This window comes from Triturus cristatus, chromosome 4_2 (assembly GCF_964204655.1).
Source record: "Triturus cristatus chromosome 4_2, aTriCri1.1, whole genome shotgun sequence".
NCBI classification, from domain to species: Eukaryota; Metazoa; Chordata; class Amphibia; order Caudata; family Salamandridae; genus Triturus; species Triturus cristatus.
Genome location: NC_140586.1, coordinates 146708597 through 146726328, shown reverse-complemented (window position 1 = coordinate 146726328; position 17732 = coordinate 146708597). Strand labels below are relative to the sequence as shown.

Here is a 17732-nt window from a genome sequence, read left to right as displayed (position 1 = left end):
GTGAGCAAAAAAACGATGTATTTAGGCCCAGATCTCTGTACTAGGGTGAATGTATGACATTGTTCTGCATTCTGTCCATCAATAGTTCTTTTTGCATTTGTCACCCCGAGTGGGACGAGTATGCTCAGACGTGAGTCCCGTGCTCTCCATGCCACTGGAATCAAGCTATCCTGGCTGAAGACGGGTGAAACCCCGAAACCGGTCCTAGGATGCTTGTTTCCAGTCCAGGGAGGACCTGGCCTGGCAGTTCTAGCTGGACTGTATATGGCTGGGTCCAAACTGGAATGGCATGGTGAGCAAAAAAACAATGGATTTAGGCCAAGATCTCTGTACTGGGGTGAATGTATGGCATTGTTATGCATTCTGTCCATCAATTGTTCTTTTTGCATTTGTCACCCCAAGTGGGACGGGTATGCTCAGACATGAGTCCCGTGCTCTCCATGCCAGTGGAATCAAGCTATTCTGGCTGAGGAGAGGTGAAACCTCAAAACTGGTCCTAGCATGCTTGTTTCCAGCCCACGGAGGACCTGGCCTGGCAGTTCGGGCTGGACTGTTCCCATTGGGTATAGGGTCATGACTGATTTGCATATGGCTGAGTCCAAACTGGAATGGTATGGTGAGCAAGAAAACGATGGATTTAGGCCCAGATCTCTGTACTGGGGTGAATGTACGACATAGTTCTGCATTCTGCCCATCAATAGTTTTTTTTTGCATTTGTCACTACGAGTGCGACGGGTATGCACAGACGTGAGTCCCGTACTCTCCATGCCACTGGAATCAAGCTATCCTGGCTGAAGAGGGGTGAAACCCCGAAACCGGTCCTAGGATGCTTGTTTCTAGTCCAGGGAGTACCTGGCCTTGCAGTTCGGGCTGGACTGTTCCCATTGGGCACAGGGTCAAGACTGATTTGCATATGGCTGGGTCCAAACTGGAATGGCATGGTGAGCAAAAAAACGATGGATTTAGGCCCAGATCTCTGTACTGAGTTGAATGTATGATATTGGTCTGCATTCTGTCCATCAATAGTTCTTTTTGCATTTGTCACCCCGAGTGGGACGGGTATGCTCAGACGTGAGTCCCGTGCTCTCCATGCCACTGTAATCAAGCTATCCTGGCTGAAGAGAGGTGAATCCCGGAAACCGGTCCTAGGATGCTTGTTTCCAGTCCAGGGAGGACCTGGCCTGGCAGTTCGGGGTGGACTGTTCCCATTGGTCACAGGGTCAAGACTGATTTGTATATGGCTGGGTCCAAACTGGAATGGCATGGTGAGCAAAAAAACGATGGATTTAGGCCCAGATCTCTGTACTGGGTTGAATGTATGATATTGTTCTGCATTCTGTCCATCAATAGATCTTTTTGCATTTGTCACCCCGAGTGGGACGGGTATGCACAGACGTGAGTCCTGTACTCTCCATGCCACTGGAATCAAGCTATCCTGGCTGAAGAGGAGTGAAACCCTGAAACCAGTCCTAGGATGCTTGTTTCCAGTCCAGGGAGGACCTGGCCTGGCAGTTCGGGCTCGACTGTTCCCATTGGGCACAGGGTCAAGACTGATTTGCATATGGCTGGGTCCAAACTGGAATGGCATGGTGGGCAAAAAAACGATGGATTTAGGCCCAGATCTCTGTACTGGGTTGAATGTATGACATTGTTCTGCATTCTGTTCATCAATAGTTTTTTTTGCATTTGTCACCCCGAGGCGGAGGGGTATGCTCAGACGTGAGTCCCGTGCTCTCCATGCCACTGAAATCAACCTATCCTGGCTGAAGAGGGGTGAAACCCCAAAACTGGTCCTACGATGATTGTTTATTGTCCAGGGAGGACCTGGCCTGGCAGTTCGGACTGGACTGTTCCCATTGGGCAAAGGGTCAAGACTGATTTGCATATGGCTGGGTCCAAACTGGAATGGCATGGTGAGCAAAAAAACGATGTATTTAGGCCCATATCTCTGTACTGCGGTGAATGTATGACATTGTTCTGCATTCTGTCCATCAATAGTTCTTTTTGCATTTGTTACCCGAGTGGGACGAGTATGCTCAGACCTAAGTCCCGTGATTTCCATGCCACTGGAATCAAGCTATCCTGGTTGAAGACGGGTGAAACCCCGAAACCGGTCCTAGGATGCTTGTTTCCCGGCCAGGGAGGACCTGGCCTGGCAGTTCGGGCTGGACTGTTCCCATTGGGCACAGTGCCAAGACTGATTTGCATATGGCTGGGTCCAAACTGGAATGGCATGGTGAGCAAAAAAAACGATGGATTTAGGCCCTGATCTCTGTAGTGGGGTGAATGTATGACATTGTTCTGCATTCTGTCGATCAATAGTTTATTAGGTCTCGCCTGACCCATCGCATGCACTGGCCTGGCGAGACTTACTGAGAGGGCTCCAAAAAGTGCTACAAGGCCAGCCTAGAGTTACAGTGCATGTGCAGGGGCGCGCGCGCCGCGCTTTACCGCCATTACTTTCACGGCCGCACGGCCGCTTTTATGTTTGATGCTATCACTTTCGCGGCCGCACGGCCTCTTGGCATAGCCAATAGGTCTCGCTTTTGGGACCTTTTAAGTATTTAGTTATGCAACTGTTGCATGGCTAAACACTTATAAGGTCCCAAAGGCGAGACCTATTGGCTATGCCATTGCTTGTTTTTGCAGTTGTCACCCAGAGTGGGACGGGTATGCTCAGACGTGAGTCCCGTGCTCTCCATGCCAATAGAATCAAGCTATCCTGGCTGAAGCAGGGTGAAACCCCGAAACTGGTCCTAGGATGTTTGTTTCCAGTCCAAGGAGGACCTGGCCTGGCAGTTGAGACTGGACTGTTCCCGTTGGGTACAGGGTCAAGACTGATTTGCATATGGCTGGGTCCAAACTGGAATGGCATGGTGAGCAAAAAAACGATGGATTTAGGCCCAGATCTCTGTACTGGGGTGAATGTATGACATTGTTCTGCATTCTGTCCATCAATAGTTCTTTTTGCATTTGTCACCCCGAGTGGGACGGGTATGCTCAGACGTGAGTCCCGTGCTCTCCATGCCACTGGAATCAACCTATCCTGGCTGAAGAGGGGTGAATCCCCGAAACCGGTCCTAGGATGCTTGTTTATTGACCCGGGAGGACCTGGCCTGGCAGTTCAGACTGGACTGTTCCCATTGGGCACAGGCTCAAGACTGATTTGCATATGGCTGGGTCCAAACTGGAATGGCATGGAGAGCAAAAAAACGATGTATTTAGGCGCAGATCTCTGTACTGGGGTGAATGTATGACATTGTTCTGCATTCTGTCCATCAATAGTTCTTTTTGCATTTGTCACCCCGAGTGGGACGAGTATGCTCAGACCTAAGTCCCGTGCTCTCCATGCCACTGGAATCAAGCTATCCTGGCTGAAGACGGTTGAAACCCCGAAACCGGTCCTAGGATGCTTGTTTCCAGTCCAGGGAGGACCTGGCCTGGCAGTTCAGGCTCGAATGTTCCCATTGGGCACAGGGTCAAGACTGATTTGCATATGGCTGAGTCCAAACTGGAATGGCATGGTGAGCAAAAAAAGGATGGATTTAGGCCCAGATCTCTGTACTGGGGTGAATGTATGCCATAGTTCTGCATTCTGCCCATCAATATTTTTTTTTTTGCATTTGTCTCCCCGAGTGGGACAGGTATGCACAGACGTGAGTCCTGTACTCTCCATGCCACTGGAATCAAGCTATCCTGGCTGAAGAGGGGTGAAACCCCGAAACCGGTCCTAGGATGCTTGTTTCCAGTCCAGGGAGGACCTGGCCTGGCAGTTCGGGCTCGACTGTTCCCATTGGGCACAGGGTCAAGATTGATTTGCATATGGCTGGGTCCAAACTGGAATGGCATGGTGAGCAAAAAAACTATGGATTTAGGCCCAGATCTCTGTACTGGGGTGAATGTATGCCATAGTACTGCATTCTGTCCATCAATAGTTCTTTTTGCATTTGTCACCCCGAGTGGGACGGGTATGCTCAGACGTGAGTCCCGTGCTCGCCATACCACCCTAATCAAGCTATCCTGGCTGAAGTGGGGTGAAACCCCGAAACCGGTCCTAGGATGCTTGTTTCCAGTCCAGGGAGGACCTGGCCTGGCAGTTCGGGCTGGACTGTTCCCATTGGGCACAGGGTCAAGACTGATTTCTATATGGCTGGGTCCAAACTGGAATGGCATGGTGAGCAAAAAAATGATGGATTTAGGCCCAGATCTCTGTAGTGGGGTGAATGTATGACATTGTTCTGCATTCTGTCCATCAATAGTTCTTTTTGCATTTGTCACCCCGAGTGGGACGGGTATCCTCAGAGGTGAGTCCCGTGCTCTCCATGCCACTGGAATCAAGCTATCCTGGCTGAAGAGGGGTGAAACCCCGAAACCGGTTCTAGGATGCTTGTTTCCAGTCCAGGGAGGACCTGGCCTGGCAGTTCCACCTGGACTGTTCCCATTGGGCACAGGGTCCAGACTGATTTCCATATGGCTGTGTCCAAACTGGAATGGCATGGTGATCAAAAAAAGATGGATTTAGGCCCAGATCTCTGTACTGGGGTGAATGTATGACATTGTTCTGCATTCTGTCCATCAATACTTCTTTTTGCATTTGTCACCCCAGGTGGGACGGGAATGCTCAGACATGAGTCCCGTGCTCCCCATGCCACTGGAATCAAGCTATCCTGGCTGAAGACGGGTGAAAACCCGAAACCGGTCCTAGGATGCTTGTTTTCAGTCCAGGGAGGACCTGGCCTGGCAGTTCGGGCTCGACTGTTCCCATTGGGCACAGGGTCAAGACTGATTTCCATATGGCTGGGTCCAAACTGGAATGGCATGGTGAGCAAAAAAACGATGCATTTAGGCCCAGATCTCTGTACTGGGGTGAATGTATGACATTGTTCTGCATTCTGTCCATCAATAATTCTTTTTGCATTTGTCACCCCGAGTGGGACGGGTATGCTCAGACGTGAGTCCCGTGCTCTCCATACCACCCTAATCAAGCTATCCTTGCTGAAGTGGGGTGAAACCCCAAAACCGGTCCTAGGATGCTTGCTTCCAGTCCAGGGAAGACCTGGCCTGGCAGTTCGTGCTGGACTGTTCCCATTGGGCACAGGTTCAAGACTGATTTGCATATTGCTGGGTCCAAACTGGAATGGCATGGTGAGCAAAAAAACAATGGATTTAGGCCCAGATCTCTGTACTGGGGTGAATGTGTGACATTGTTCTGCATTCTGTCCATCAATAGTTCTTTTTGCATTTGTCACCCCGAGTGGGACGGGTATCCTCAGACGTGAGTCCCGTGCTCTCCATGCCACTGGAATCAAGCTATCCTGGCTGAAGAGGGGTGAAACCCCAAAACCGGTTCTAGGATGCTTGTTTCCAGTCCAGGGAGGACCTGGCCTGGCAGTTCCACCTGGACTGTTCCCATTGGGCACAGGGTCCAGACTGATTTGCATATGGCTGGGTCCAAAATGGAATGGCATGGTGAGCAAAAAAACGATGGATTTAGGCCCAGATCTCTGTAATGGGGTGAATGTATTACATTGTTCTGCATCCTGTCCATCAATAGTTCTTTTTGCATTTGTCACCCCTGGTGGGACGGGAATGCTCAGACATGAGTCCCGTGCTCCCCATGCCACTAGAATCAAGCTATCCTGGCTGAAGACGGGTGAAACCCCGAAACCGGTCCTAGGATGCTTGTTTCCAGTCCAGGGATGACCTGGCCTGGCAGTTCGGGCTGGACTGTTCCCATTGGACACAGGGTCAAGCCTGTTTTACATATGGCTGGGTCCAAACTGGATTGGCATGGTGAGCAAAAAAACGATGGATTTAGGCCCAGATCTCTGTACTGGGTTGAATGTATGACATTGTTCTGTATTCTGTCCATCAATAGTTCTTTTTGCATTTGTCACCCCGAGTGGGACGAGTATGCTCAGACGTGAGTCCCGTGCTCTCCATGCCACTGGAATCAAGCTATCCTGGCTGAAGATGGGTGAAACCCCGAAACCGGTCCTAGGATGCTTGTTTATTGTCCAGGGAGGACCTGGCCTGGCAGTTCGGACTGGACTGTTCCCATTGGGCACAGGGTCGAGACTTATTTGCATATGCCTGGGTCCAAACTGGAATGGCATGGTGAGCAAAAAAACTATGGATTTAGGCCCAGATCTCTGTACTGGGGTGAATGTATGCCATAGTACTGCATTCTGTCCATCAATAGTTCTTTTTGCATTTGTCACCCCGAGTGGGACGAGTATGCTCAGACGTGAGTCCCGTGCTCTCCATGCCACTGGAATCAAGCTATCCTGGCTGAAGACGGGTGAAACCCCGAAACCAGTCCTAGGATGCTTGTTTCCAGTCCAGGGAGGACCTGGCCTGGCAGTTTGGGCTTGACTGTTCCCATTGGGCACAGGGTCAAGATTGATTTGCATATGGCTGGGTCCAAACTGGAATGGCATGGTGAGCAAAAAAACTATGGATTTAGGCCCAAATCTCTGTACTGGGGTGAATGTATGCCATAGTACTGCATTCTGTCCATCAATAGTTATTTTTGCATTTGTCACCCCGAGTGGGACAAGTACGCTCAGACGTGAGTCCCGTGCTCTCCATGCCACTGGAATCAAGCTATCCTGGCTGAAGACGGGTGAAACCCCGAAACCGGTCCTAGGATGCTTGTTTCCAGTCCAGGGAGGACCTGGCCTGGCAGTTCGAGCTGGACTGTATATGGCTGGGTCCAAACTGGAATGGCATGGTGAGCAAAAAAACAATGGATTTAGGCCAAGATCTCTGTACTGGGGTGAATGTATGGCATTGTTCTGCATTCTGTCCATCAATTGTTCTTTTTGCATTTGTCACCCCAAGTGGGACGGGTATGCTCAGACATGAGTCCTGTGCTCTCCATGCCAGTGGAATCAAGCTATTCTGGCTGAGGAGAGGTGAAACCTCAAAACTGGTCCTAGCATGCTTGTTTCTAGCCCACGGAGGACCTGGCCTGGCAGTTCGGGCTGGACTGTTCCCATTGGGTAAAGGGTCATGACTGATTTGCATATGGCTGAGTCCAAACTGGAATGGTATGGTGAGCAAGAAAACGATGGATTTAGGCCCAGATCTCTGTACTGGGGTGAATGTACGACATAGTTCTGCATTCTGCCCATCAATAGGTTTTTTTTGCATTTGTCACCCCGACTGCGACGGGTATGCACAGACGTGAGTCCCGTACTCTCCATGCCACTGGAATCAAGCTATCCTGGCTGAAGAGGGGTGAAACCCCGAAACCGGTCCTAGGATGCTTGTTTCTAGTCCAGGGAGTACCTGGCCTTGCAGTTCGGGCTGGACTGTTCCCATTGGGCACAGGGTCAAGACTGATTTGCATATGGCTGGGTCCAAACTGGAATGGCATGGTGAGCAAAAAAACGATAGATTTAGGCCCAGATCTCTGTACTGAGTTGAATGTATGATATTGGTCTGCATTCTGTCCATCAATAGTTCCTTTTGCATTTGTCACCCCGAGTGGGACGGGTATGCTCAGACGTGAGTCCCGTGCTCTCCATGCCACTGTAATCAAGCTATCCTGGCTTAAGAGAGGTGAATCCCGGAAACCGGTCCTAGGATGCTTGTTTCCAGTCCAGGGAGGACCTGGCCTGGCAGTTCGGGGTGGACTGTTCCCATTGGGCACAGGGTCAAGACTGATTTGCATATGGCTGGGTCCAAACTGGAATGGCATGGTGAGCAAAAAAACGATGGATTTAGGCCCAGATCTCTGTACTGGGTTGAATGTATGATATTGTTCTGCATTCTGTCCATCAATAGTTCTTTTTGCATTTGTCACCCCGAGTGGGACGGGTATGCTCAGACGTGAGTCCCGTGCTCTCCATGCCACTGTAATCAAGCTATCCTGGCTGAAGAGAGGTGAATCCCGGAAACCGGTCCTAGGATGCTTGTTTCCAGTCCAGGGAGGACCTGGCCTGGCAGTTCGGGGTGGACTGTTCCCATTGGGCAAAGGGTCAAGACTGATTTGCATATGGCTGGGTCCAAACTGGAATGGCATGGTGAGCAAAAAACGATGGATTTAGGCCCAGATCTCTGTACTGGGGTGAATGTATGACATTGTTCTGCATTCTGTCCATCAATAGATCTTTTTGCATTTGTCACCCCGAGTGGGACGGATATGCACAGACGTGAGTCCCGTACTCTCCATGCCACTGGAATCAAGCTATCCTGGCTGAAGAGGAGTGAAACCCTGAAACCAGTCCTAGGATGCTTGTTTCCAGTCCAGGGAGGACCTGGCCTGGCAGTTCGGGCTCGATTGTTCCCATTGGGCACAGGGTCAAGACTGATTTGCATATGGCTGGGTCCAAACTGGAATGGCATGGTGAGCAAAAAAACGATGGATTTAGGCCCAGATCTCTGTACTGGGTTGAATGTATGACATTGTTCTGCATTCTGTTCATCAATAGTTTTTTTTGCATTTGTCACCCCGAGTGGGAGGGGTATGCTCAGACGTGAGTCCCGTGCTCTCCATGCCACTGAAATCAACCTATACTGGCTGAAGAGGGGTGAATCCCCAAAACTGGTCCTACGATGATTGTTTATTGTCCAGGGAGGACCTGGCCTGGCAGTTCGGACTGGACTGTTCCCATTGGGCAAAGGGTCAAGACTGATTTGCATATGGCTGGGTCCAAACTGGAATGGCATGGTGAGCAAAAAAATGATGTATTTAGGCCCATATCTCTGTACTGCGGTGAATGTATGACATTGTTCTGCATTCTGTCCATCAATAGTTCTTTTTGCATTTGTTACCCGAGTGGGACGAGTATGCTCAGATCTAAGTCCCGTGATTTCCATGCCACTGGAATCAAGCTATCCTGGTTGAAGACGGGTGAAACCCCGAAACCGGTCCTAGGATGCTTGTTTCCCGGCCAGGGAGGACCTGGCCTGGCAGTTCGGGCTGGACTGTTCCCATTGGGCACAGTGCCAAGACTGATTTGCATATGGCTGGGTCCAAACTGGAATGGCATGGTGAGCAAAAGAAACGATGGATTTAGGCCCTGATCTCTGTAGTGGGGTGAATGTATGACATTGTTCTGCATTCTGTCGATCAATAGTTTATTAGGTCTCACCTGACCCATCGCATGCACTGGCCTGGCGAGACTTATTGAGAGGGCTCCAAAAAGTGCTGCAAGGCCAGCCTAGGGTTACAGTGCATGTGCAGGGGCGTGCGCGCCGCGCTTTACCGCCATTACTTTCACGGCCGCACGGCCGCTTTGATGTTTGATGCGATCACTTTCGCGGCCGCACGGCCGTTTGGCATAGCCAATAGGTCTTGCTTTTGGGACCTTTTAAGTATTTAGTTATGCAACTGTTGCATGGCTAAACACTTATAAGGTCCCAAAGGCGAGACCTATTGGCTATGCCAATGCTTGTTTTTGCAGTTGTCACCCAGAGTGGGACGGGTATGCTCAGACGTGAGTCCCGTGCTCTCCATGCCAATAGAATCAAGCTATCCTGGCTGAAGCAGGGTGAAACCCCGAAACTGGTCCTAGGATGTTTGTTTCCAGTCCAAGGAGGACCTGGCCTGGCAGTTCAGGCTGGACTGTTCCCGTTGGGTACAGGGTCAAGACTGATTTGCATATGGCTGGGTCCTAACTGGAATGGCATGGTGAGCAAAAAAACAATGGATTTAGGCCCAGATCTCTGTACTGGGGTGAATGTATGACATTGTTCTGCATTCTGTCCATCAATAGTTCTTTTTGCATTTGTAACCCCGAGTGTGACGGGTATGCCCAGACGTGAGTCCCGTGCTCTCCATGCCACTGGAATCAAGCTATCCTGGCTGAAGTGGGGTGAAACCCCGAAACCGGTCCTAGGATGCTTGTTTCCAGTTTAGGGAGGTCTGTTCCCATTGGGCACAGGGTCAAGACTGATTAGCATATGGCTGGGTCCAAACTGGGATGGCATGGTGAGCAAATAAACAATGGATTTAGGCCAAGATCTCTGTACTGGGGTGAATGTATGGCATTGTTCTGCATTCTGTCCATCAATTGTTCTTTTTGCATTTGTCACCCCAAGTGGGACGGGTATGCTCAGACATGAGTCCCGTGCTCTCCATGCCAGTGGAATCAAGCTATTCTGGCTGAAGAGGGGTGAAACCCCGAAACCGATCCTAGGATGCTTGTTTCCGGTCCAGGGAGGACCTGGCCTGGCAGTTCCGGCTGGACTGTTCCCATTGGGCACAGGGTCAAGACTGATTTGCATATGGCTGGGTCCAAACTGGAATGGCATGGTGAGCAAAAAACCGATGGATTTAGGCCCCGATCTCTGTACTGGGGTGAATGTATGTTATTGTTCTGCATTCTTTCCATCAATAGTTCTTTTTGCATTTGTCACCCCGAGTGGTGTGGGTATGCTCAGACGTGAGTCCCGTGCTTCCATGCCACTGTAATCAAGCTATCCGTGTCTGAAGAGAGGTGAATCCCCGAAACCGGTCCTAGGATGCTTGTTTCTAGTCAAGGGAGGACCTGGCCTGGCAGTTCGGGCTGGACTGTTCCCATTAGGTACAGGGTCAAGACTGATTTGCATATGGTTGAGTCCAAACTGGAATCGCACGGTGAGCAAAAAAACGATGGATTTAGGCCCAGATCTCTGTACTGGGGTGAATGTATGACATTGTTCCGCATTCTGCCCATCAATAGTTTTTTTTTGCATTGGTCACCCCGAGTGGGACGGGTATGCTCAGACGTGTGTCCCGTACTCTCAATGCCACTGGAATCAAGCTATCCTGGCTGAAGAGGGTTGAAACCCCGAAACCATTCCTAGGATGCTTGTTTCCAGTCCAGGGAGGACATGGCCTGGCAGTTCGGGCTGGACTGTTCCCATTGGGCACAGTGCCAAGACTGATTTGCATATGGCTGGGTCCAAACTGGAATGGCATGGTGAGCAAAAAAAACGATGGATTTAGGCCCTGATCTCTGTAGTGGGGTGAATGTATGACATTGTTCTGCATTCTGTCGATCAATAGTTTATTAGGTCTCGCCTGACCCATCGCATGCACTGGCCTGGCGAGACTTATTGAGAGGGCTCCAAAAAGTGCTACAAGGCCAGCCTAGACTTACAGTGCATGTGCAGGGGCGCGCGCGCCGCGCTTTACCGCGATTACTTTCACTTTCGCGGCCGCACGGCCGCTTTGATGTTTGATGCGATCACTTTCGCGGCCGCACGGCCGCTTGGCATAGCCAATAGGTCTCGCTTTTGGGACCTTTTAAGTATTTAGTTATGCAACTGTTGCATGGCTAAACACTTATAAGGTCCCAAAGGCGAGACCTATTGGCTATGCCAATGCTTGTTTTTGCAGTTGTCACCCAGAGTGGGACGGGTATGCTCAGACGTGAGTCCCGTGCTCTCCATGCCAATAGAATCAAGCTATCCTGGCTGAAGCAGGGTGAAACCCCGAAACTGGTCCTAGGATGTTTGTTTCCAGTCCAAGGAGGACCTGGCCTGGCAGTTCAGGCTGGACTGTTCTCGTTGGGTACAGGGTCAAGACTGATTTGCATATGGCTGGGTCCAAACTGGAATGGCATGGTGAGCAAAAAAACAATGGATTTAGGCCCAGATCTCTGTACTGGGGTGAATGTATGACATTGTTCTTCATTCTGTCCATCAATAGTTCTTTTTGCATTTGTCACCCCGAGTGGGACAGGTATGCACAGACGTGAGTCCTGTACTCTCCATGCCACTGGAATCAAGCTATCCTGGCTGAAGAGGGGTATAACCCCGAAACCGGTCCTAGGATGTTTGTTTCCAGTCCAGGGAGGACCTGGCCTGGCAGTTCGGGCTTGACTGTTCCCATTGGGCACAGGGTCAAGATTGATTTGCATATGGCTGGGTCCAAACTGGAATGGCATGGTGAGCAAAAAACCGATGGATTTAGGCCCAGATCTCTGTACTGGGGTGAATGTATGTTATTGTTCTGCATTCTGCCCATCAATAGTTTTTTTTTTTGCATTTGTCACCCCGAGTGGGATGGGTATGCTCAGACGTGAGTCCCGTGCTCTCCATGCCACTGTAATCAACCTATCCTGGCTGAAGATGGGTGAATCCCCGAAACCGGTCCTAGGATGGTTGTTTCCAGTCCAAGGAGGACCTGGCCTGGCAGTTCGGGCTGGACTGTTCCCGTTGGGCACAGGGTCAAGGCTGATTTGCATATGGCTGGGCCAAAGCTGGAATGGCATGGTGTGCAAAAAAACGATGGATTTAGGCCCAGACCTCTGTACTGGGGTGAATGTATGACATTGTTCTGCCTTCTGTCCATCAATAGTTCTTTTTGCATTTGTCACCCCGAGTGGGACGGGTATGCTCAGACGTGAGTCCCGTGCTCTCCATGCCACTGGAATCAAGCTATTCTGGCTGAAGAGGGGTGAAACCCCGAAACCGGTCCTAGGACGCCTGTTTCCAGTCGAGGGAGGACCTGCTCTGGCAGTTCGGGCTGGACTGTTCCCATTGGCCAAAGGGTAAAGACTGATTTGCATATGGCTGGGCCCTAACTGGAATGGCGAGCAAAAAAACTATGGATTTAGGCCCAAATCTCTGTACTGGGGTGAATGTATGACATTGTTCTGCATTCTGTCCATCATTAGTACTTTTTAGGTCTCGCTTTCGAGACCTATTGTCGCCGAGATGCCTCTCAAGGGAGACAGACCGGGGCACGCGCAGCGATTGGGGTCGGGGTCTGTGGACGCGCTTGCGCAGACGCACACGCACACACACAAAGACACACGTGCGCGCACACAGCCCGCCGCTGCAGAACCCCCTCACCGCATCCGCGGCTGCCTAACGCTCGCCCACACACCTCGCCACCGCCGCCGCCGCCCCCCCTGTACAAGCAGCATTGGCAAAGCCAATAGGTCTCTTTTTAACAGCAGCGATGGTAGCACACAGACAGATGCCATGCCGAACTACAGAATAATAATTAAGATATTCTCGTCATAAAAACAGCTGTGATGTTAACGTGCCTAATCAATTCAGCTCTTCTTTAATGAACACACTATGTAGCACTCTGACACCCTCATAATATGGCTGGCTACATACTCGCAAAGGACGGAGTAACTAACGCAGCCCACTTCTGTCCGCCCCCTCAAGCAGGCAGCTGCACCCTCACTTACCTTCACTCCCGTACTGCTTGCCATTGTTCGCTCCCATCCTGAAGATTTCATACCCTCACCGACATCCCAAAGCGGAGCAATCCCTCAAGAGACGCAAAAAGAGCTCCCCACAACTTTCCACCGGCACTCCATGCTTCTTTCCTTGGGTTTGTTTATGTCCTACCTGGCGGGTTCCCGGAAAGCGCGTGACTCCCCCTGGTCACGTGTGACTTTACAGTCCAATTGCAAGACCCCGGCAGCAGGCGTGGGCCAATCACTAGCCGCCTGCTACATGGGCATCCAATCACAGACAGACTAGGTGAGTGTTGCGCGCACGCCGTGGTGTCGTACTTTAATATTCGGGACCGCGTAGGGGACAGGGTCCTACCCCTGTCTATCTTGGTATTAGCAAACCGCAAATGGTAAATGCGGCATGTACGAGTGCTTTATATATTGTTCTAGCTATGAATGCACTGTGTACATGTTATTCTGCTTCACTACGCGGGTTCCATTTTGGAAGCAGTGGCCATCTTGTCATTGCCCTCACATAGGCTATAATGGAGTAAATACGGGCCTCACAGTACATGGGCTTCTCCTCTGACTTCTCTGTGACCTGGGCAGCTGGCTCTGCTGCCCCAGGTCAAACTGGTCTCACGAGCTCCCCTTCCTCCGTCCACCTGTGATTAGCATCAGGGCTTGACCCGTCATAAAACCCTTTCATTCTACACAAACCTCCGGCTAATCTCTTTCACACCTGCTTGTTCCTGCTTTATGACTTGTTTCCCAAAACAGGAGATGCTCATGTTTATTGGGGGGTCTATTGACATCCGATGTGGGATCTGAACCTTACTGTGTAAATCATTGTGGGCTGGCCGAACTGGAATGTGGGATGGTCATCATGACTCTGCTTTTTCGTTTGTAATGTATACTTGTAATGGCCGTATCATAAACCTAGGAATGTATGCTTGAGGCAAGAAAAAGGGTATTTAAGATGAAGTCCGTTCCTATGATTTTTCAGCAGTCTCCTGAGAACATACACGCTGTTGTACTTCTAGGATACCTGTAATTGGTCTGCAGCCAATAAACGAATCTTTGACTTCACCCAGAAGACTCTGTGTTTCTGTAGGTCTGGAACAGGGTGAACCCAGAAGTCATAGGGTGTGTGCCCCTGCACCGCTGGGTCTAAAATACCCAGTACTTCAGTGGCGAGTCTTTCGCTCATGGCATCTCTTGCACGCGCTGTTTTCTACAGGGCCGCGGAGTAGGGGTCCGGCTGCATGTCCTGTAACTGGCGCTTCAGCTTCATCCGGAGAACGAGAGGACCATCCCCCGCACGCCCAGCTAGATTCCTCACCAAGGCAGGTTATTTGTGCCTTTCTGCCCTCTGTTCCACGCGTTTTTCCCTCTTTTTTTGTGCCTTTCTGTCCTCTGTTCCACTCGTTTCCCTCTCGTTTTGTGCGTTTCTGCCCTCTGCTCCTCTCGTTTTTCCTGCCCTCTGATCCACTCGTTTTTTTGTGCCCTTCTGCCCTCTGTGCCACTCGTTTTTCCCTCGTGTTTTGTGCCTTTCTGCCCTCTGTTCCTCTCGTTTTTTTTGTGCCCCTCGTTTTTTTTCCCTTTTGTGCCCCTTTTGCCCTCTGTCCCACTGGTTTCCCCGCCGCTGTGGACCCCTTCCAACACTACATATTCACCAAAGGATTGTGTATGGGTGTGGGTCGGTGTGTGGCTCTTTTGTGCCCTTCTGCCCTCTGTGCCACTCGTTTTTGTGCCTTTCTGCCCTCTGTGCCACTCGTTTTTCTCTCTTTTTTTGTTCCTTTCTGCCCCTCTCGTTTTTGTGCCCTTCTGCCCTCTGTTCCACTCATTTTTTTGTGCCTTTCTGCCCTCTGTCCCTCTCGTCTTTTGTGCCCTTCTGCCCTCTGTGCCACTCGTTTTTGTGCCTTTCTGCCCTCTGTGCCACTGGTTTTCCACTCTTTTTTTGTGCCTTTCTGTCCTCTGATCCACTCGTTTCCCTCTTTTTTTTGTGCCTTTCTGCCCTCTGCTCCTCTCGTTGTTTGTGCCCTCTGTTCCACTCGTTTTTTTGTGCCCTTCTGCCCTCTGTGCCACTCGTTTTTCCTCATTTTTTGTGCCCTTCTGCCCTCTGTTCCTCTCGTTTTTCTGTGCCCTTCTGCGCCACTCGGTTTTTTCCCTTTTGTGCCCCTTTTGCCCTCTGTCCCACTCATTTCCCCACCGCTGTGCCCCTTGTGGACCCCTTCCAACACTACATATTCACCAAAGGATTGTGTGTGTAGGGCCCGGTGTGTGTGTGTGTGTGTGTGTGGGTGTATAGATGCAATAGGTCTCGCCTTTGCGAGAGCTAAAGCTATTGGCATTGTCAATGACTATGCCATTTATTTATCTGTTTTCAAAACCAACACATAAATAAAAAAGTTTGTCATTTACAATACCAATAGCTCCAACTTATGCAAAAGGCTAGACCATTGCATTGTAAATGCTTGTTGCATTTGTAACCCCGAGTGAGATGGGTATGCCCAGACGTGAGTCCCGTGCTCTCCATGCCACTGGAATCAAGCTGTCCTGGCTAAAGAGGGGTGAAACCCCGAAACCGGTCCTAGGCTGCTTGTTTCCAGTCCAGGGAGGACTGTCCCATTGGGCACAGGGTCAAGACTGATTTGCATATGGCTGGGTCCAAACTGGAATGGCATGGTGAGCAAATAAACAATGGATTTAGGCCCAGATCTCTATACTGGGGTGAATGTATGACATTGTTCTGCATTCTGTCCCATCAATAGTTCTTTTTGCATTTGTCACCCCGAGTGGGACGGGTATGCTCAGACGTAAGTCCCGTGCACTCCATGCTACTGGAATCAAGCTATCCTGGCTAAAGAGAGGTGAAATCCCGAAACCGGCCCTAGCATGCTTGTTTCTAGTCCAGGGAGGACCTGGCCTGGCAGGTCGGGCTGGACTGTTCCCATTGGGCACAGGGTCAAGACTGATTTGCATATGGCTGGGACCAAACTGGAAAGGCATGGTGAGCAAAAAAACGATGGATTTAGGTCCAGATCTCTGTCCTGGGGTGAATATATGACATTGTTCTTCATTCTGTCCATCAATAGTTCTTTTTGCATTAGAACATGAGTGGCATTTCCTCAAGAACAGGATAAGGAACAAGATATTGAGGAATGGTACTTTTGGTTTACTATTTTCATGGCTTTCACTGGGGGTCTTCTACTTCCAAAACCATAAGTTAGCTCAAGAGCTTTGGGGGTGCAGAATATTGTATGTTAAAAATTATTTATTGACTTTAAGTTTGAGATTGAATTTCACAGTGCTTTAGTTCCTGTGCCGTTACAACAAACAAATGATGGACGGAATGCTGACAATGCAGACATTCTCCCCCAGTCAAGAGATCTGGGTTAAATCCATCGTTCTTTTGCCCACTACGCCACCCCAGTTTAGACATGGCCATATGCAAATCAGTCTTGACCCTGTGCCTCATGGGAACAGTCCAGCCCGAACTGCCAAGCCATGTCTTCCCTGGACCGGAATCAAGCATCCTAGGACCGGTTTCTGGCTATCAGCCGTCATCAGACGTGGGACCCGTGCTCACTGCGCCACTGGAGTCAAGCTATCCTGGCTGATGACGGCTGATAGCCAGAAACCGGTCCTAGGATGCTTGATTCCGGTCCAGGGAAGACATGGCTTGGCAGTTCGGGCTGGACTGTTCCCATCTATATATTAGATCAGCAGTGTGTTTGGCATCTGTGTATTTTTCATAGGACATGCTACCAGCATTCAGATGTGTACTCATTGACCTATGAATATCATGAAATAGTTAGACAAGAGCAGAGGCAGAAGAGACAGAATTGTTAGCAACATCTAGTGACAGCATTAGGTCTTGAGACCCAAACGTGCAGAACACTGAAGACCTTTGAACAGAATATGAAGTGAATTATTATCTGTGTAATCAGCTATTGGAATCCAGCAAAACCCAATCCTCTGAGTGTTCTTAAAAGAAGCACCAGAGATATTGTACATTGCCCTGATTCACTCTTTCCGTTGGCCCATCTGACTGATGAAGATAACTGCTAGAATTGCTGGTTTGGACATAGGTTGTTTGTTAAAGAGGTCCAGAATCTTAATATGAATCAAGGTTCCCATCGGTTATGATGTTACTAGGTAAAATATGCAATTTTACTATGACCTCTATAAAATATATTGACAGTTTCTGATGTAGGAATTGATTTCAATTAAACAAAATTATCTAATTCAGTAAAATGGTCATTCACCACCCATCACAGAATTCAGCATGAGTAAAGATCACAATAAAATCCGTAGATATTGATGACCTTGGTTGTGTAGGAGTGGGAAGAAGAAGAACCAATCTAATGGTATTGCCATGGCAGGATTTGGCTAGATTACAGGCCATACAGGAGGAGACATAAGACATAATAGTTTCATACATTTTCAGCCACCAGAATAAATGTGCTACTTGATATTTAGTGTAGTGAATTCCGAATTGCCTTGCTATTGGCATAATGCCATTTTAACAACTTATTCCATTAAAACACAGTGGCACAAAAAATCTGTAATTCTCAAATAAGAGCCACTCTCATAGAT

At 49.7% G+C, this 17732-nt stretch overlaps 1 protein-coding gene across 1 annotated transcript in view; it reads right to left on the bottom strand.

The window, feature by feature from the left end:
* LOC146833198 (keratin, type II cytoskeletal cochleal-like) overlaps positions 1-17732 on the bottom strand; it is a 680914-nt gene that overhangs the window by 122586 nt on the left and 540596 nt on the right. The window lies entirely within an intron of this gene.